The sequence below is a fragment of the Sciurus vulgaris genome (assembly GCF_902686455.1).
Source record: "Sciurus vulgaris genome assembly, chromosome: 8".
Classification (NCBI taxonomy): domain Eukaryota; kingdom Metazoa; phylum Chordata; class Mammalia; order Rodentia; family Sciuridae; genus Sciurus; species Sciurus vulgaris.
This window is the reverse complement of record NC_136468.1, coordinates 74,589,379-74,593,770: the sequence shown is the minus strand read 5'-3', so window position 1 is coordinate 74,593,770 and position 4,392 is coordinate 74,589,379. Positions and strand designations below refer to the sequence as shown.

The 4,392-nt window shown below is 43.0% G+C and overlaps 1 pseudogene across 1 annotated transcript; it reads left to right on the top strand.

Moving 5' to 3' along the window:
• The first annotated feature begins 481 nt into the window (after positions 1-481).
• LOC306667925 (dehydrogenase/reductase SDR family member 1-like) lies at positions 482-1,795 on the top strand (annotated as a pseudogene). The gene has a single exon. The product of its transcript is annotated as a dehydrogenase/reductase SDR family member 1-like (transcript).
• Positions 1,796-4,392: the final 2,597 nt, after the last annotated feature.

The window sequence follows — 4,392 nt, the reverse complement described above, 5'->3', positions numbered from 1 at the left end:
AGAAATGCAAAAGCTGACTAAAACAGAAATTGGTACCATTTCTGTAACTCATTTGAACATGTAGTTCAGAAGCCTGTGGAAATGGTTTGGTTTGAAAAGTTTTGAGATATAAGCTGGAAGAGCATAGAATGTTGTAAGCAGAGATTGGTGGGCAAGTCGGATGGGAGCTCAGTATATCATAATGGCAATAGGAGTGTAGACTGTGCTCGTGAGGTTTCAGAGAGAAATGAACATTCTATTGGAAATTAGAATAGAGGTCACATTTATATTCTGTTAAAGAACTTGACTGCATTTTCCCCATGTTCTGAGACTTTGTGTGAGACTGAATTTAAAGATGATGGACTCAATCTGGTGGAGGAAATTTCAAGGCAGAACAGCATTCAGTCAGTAGCACGGATACTGCTGGCAGCATTTAGCCAGGTTTACTGTGAGAAACAGGAACAGAAAGTAGAGTTAAAGAATCTTTAAAACTGTGCCTTCACCGGTGGGTCCTAACTCCTGCTCAGGACTCTGCCTCCTAGATTCTACCCCAGAATCGGCAGGAATGCAAAGGAGCAACCCTTGAACCGCTGCTCCAGGGCTGCCCAACTCCAATCAGTACCAGGACTTCACCCAGCTCCCTCACTCTAACCCCAAAGAAGTAACCTTGTCCTGCCCTGTGCTCAGAATCAATGTTCTAGAACTATATATGTTAAAGATCTGGAGAACTAGACTGAGGGAGGAGCCCAGAGGCAACACCGGCTGCAGCTATCCCCCTTTGCCTGTGAGTTATGGAAACTCCCACGAAGGGCCAAGTGTGTGTGGTGACTGGTGCCTCCAGGCATTGGCCGCGTCATTGCCTTGCAGCTCTGCCAAGCAGGTACCACGATTTACATTATTGGCTGGCATATGGACACCCTTCGGGCCACTGCTCAGGAGGCACAATCCTTTGGAGGCTGATGTTTACCTGTGGTGTGTGATTCAAGCCAAGAGAGTGAAGTACAAAGCCTGTGTGAGCAAGTAGACCAGGAGCAACATGGGCGCCTAGATGTGCCGGTCAGCAATGCCTATGCTGGAGTCCAGACCATCCTGAATACCAACCAAGCATTCTGTGAAGCCCCAGCCTCCCTTTGGGATGGTATGAGCAATGTCGGTCTCAGAGGCCACTACTGAGGGCAAGGTTGTTGGTACCAGCTGGCGGGGATTCATCATGGTTATCTCCTTCCCTGGAGGTCTGCAGTACATGTTCAATGTCCCCTATGGTGTGGGCAAAGCTGCGTGTGACAGACTGGTTGCTGACTGTGCCCAAGAGCTGCAGCGCCATGGGGTCAGTTATGTATCTCTGTGGCCAGGGCTGGTACAGACAACTGCTAAAGGATTATGTGGCCAAGGAAGGGCAACCTGATTCCCTCTTTAAGCAGTTCAGACCAGTTTTCTCATCACCAGAAAACACAGAAATGAGTGGCAAATGTGTGGTGGCTTTGGCAACAGACCCCAATATCCTGAGTCTGAGTGGGAAGGTGCTACTATCCTGTGACCTTGCTCAACACTATGGCCTTCAAGATGTGGTTAGTCACCCCATCCAAGACTATTTTTCTTTGAGCTCTGTCCTCTCACATGTCTCCAGACTGGACTGACTGGCCTCCTACTTGCCCAGCTTCTTCTGCATGCCCAAGTGGACTGTCACCCTCTACACCAGCAGGTTCTAACTCTCCTGTCCTGACGTCACAGCTCTGCTTCTCTTTCCTTTAGGCTCAGGTGATTGGGTCTAACTCAGTGGAATGATTGGCCTTTCTTGCCTACCATGCCCTTGATATGAAGAGAAGGCCTCTCCTTGGCATCCATGATTAATTCTGAGTGCCCTGATACATCCTTCTATGTGCCTTTGTTTTCCTTGTCCCTAAATTTTACTTTTTGTGTCAATATTGGAAAATGCTCTGGAAGCTAATAAAGGTTCCATTTCCCCTCAAAAAAAAAAAAAAAAAAAAAACTTGTAATTTTGTCAGAAAAGTTCATGTAAGGCTGGGGCCAAGGAAGTTGTGCTTTTTGAAGAAATTATGGTACCTAAAGAAATGCTAAGTACTATGCAGAGACAATAGGAAAGAGGCCATAAGGGCATCTCAGGAATTTTCAAGATCACACAGGTTCAAGGGTCTAGAAGAAAAAATTACTTTGTGATTACAGGGGCACCATGGTCACACAAGGGGGCCTAGGAAGTTATTTCACCATGCCAAGTCATGCAGGAAGCCAGTGTAGCTGTGATTCCTGGGGTCCCAGCTCTGACACAAACTGGAGGCAAACCTTGACATCATCCACACGGTGCTGGTCCTGCAGGAATACAGGATACCGGAGTTAAGGGATTGTGGATGTTTCCACTAAGGTTTCAAAGGAAGACCTAGGAAACCAAGCAAAAGTGTAGCAGGGTTGGAATCCCTATGAATTGCCCACAAGGGCAATACAGAAAGTTCTGACAGTGAAGATGAAGCTGGAATGGAGACCCCAGGAATTAAGAGATTTCAGCAACTGACTATTTGACAAGAAAAGCTACCAACCATGGAGGAACTGGGCTAGAGAGTTCATGTGGGCTACAAGCATTCAGGTCAAAGAGGCAAGGTTGCCTAACTCCTTGGGAGAACACATCTTGACACCATGTAGCCTAGATTCTGTACACAGAGTTACAGGACATGGGTTTGAGTCTTGCTTTGACCACATCCTTCTCTCCTATGTCCCCATTCCTCCCTTTTGAAATGAGAATGTTTACTCTGTGCTACTGTATATTGGATACCTATTTCTTTTTTTTTTTTTTTTTTTTTTTTTTTTTTTTTTTTTTTTTTTTTTTTTTTGCAGTGCTGGGGATCGAACCCAGGGCCTTGTACTTGCAAGGCAAGCACTCTACCGACTGAGCTATCATCTCCCCAGCCCTATAACTTACTTTTGATTTTTACAGGTACTCACAGAAAAGAGTTTCCCTGAGTTTCATATAAGACTTGAACTTTGGGTCAATGCTAAAACTATTAATACCATAGGACTTTTGGAGATTCACTAAATGGCAGGCTGAATGCTATGGTTTGGATATGAGGTTTTCCCCATAATCTCCCCTTCGTGCAGGAGTATTCAAAGGTAAAATAATTACATGGTGATTGCTGTAATCTAGCAGTCCATCCTAGTTGGAATAGGCTGACTGGGCAGTAATTTGAGGCAGCTAGGGTGTGATTGTTGGTGGTGGGTCACAGGGGGTATGCCCAAAAGGGTTGTTCTTCCTGAAATTTCTTCCCCACTCCCTGTTTCCTGACCCTGCCATGAGCCGAGCAGTTTTTCTCTGCTGGACCCTATCCTCGTGATATGCTGCCTCATGTTGGGCCCAGAGCAATAGAGTTGGCCATCTGTGGACTAAGATCTCTGAAATCATGAGCCCCAAATAAACTTGTCCTCCTCTAAGTTGTTCTTGGCAGGGCTTCTGATTTCAGTTACACAAAAGCTGACTAAAACATTCATATTCTAGTGAAATTATATTTGACCTCATTTGCATCTCCAAATTCCATGCCCGCCTTTTAAATTATAAGTCTAATTTTGTCTCTATATTATTTAAATTATTGATCACCAGAAAGACACATTAAAGCAATGGAATGTCCTCTTATAGGAAATTTTCATTTATATCTGCTTATTTCATGAATTTATTCTATTACTACTAGACTATAAACTCCTGGCAACTGGCATCTGTTTTCTTATCACATCTAAATCCACACAGTTTTCACACCTAAGAAAACATATCCCAGAAAGTGGCCAAACACCTGGCAGATAAAACTTCATCAGGAACAACCAGGATCTTCTCTCTCTCTTGTGTCATTTATTGCTGAATCTGAACTTTAACATTTCATAAGAAATAAAAGTGCAGCATTATAAACATAATATATACATGATATGCAGATACTTTTTTGCTTATGTAATAATCATCCTAATTAAGAAGTGAATAAAAAGACCATATATTTCCCCTCATTTGCTTTAAGTTGTTTTTAGAATCAAATACTCTCTTGTATTTGTAAGAAGTCATGTGGTTTTGGGATTGAAGTATGGAGCTCTTAGATATTTTCCACCTCCCACAGACATTAACTTCGCTTTATGTAAATTTAGACATGGAAATGTAGTTATAATAAACAGGAGATACAGTTTTCTTGGGAAGATTCTTAGTGTTGAGCAGGTAAAGCATTGTTTATGGAAAATTGCTTATTTTCCTCCTTTAATGGTCCTTGGTTTTTCTGGAAATCTTGAAGATGTATACAGTTTAGAACTGATATGAGGAGGCTTTATTTCCCATGTGTTGATTTGCATTTTAGATTGTGGAAGCTGCAGAAGATTTTCTTTCCTGTTTGGAGTTGAGATCTTGTTGTGAAGGATATTGCAGCCCCTCTGCAG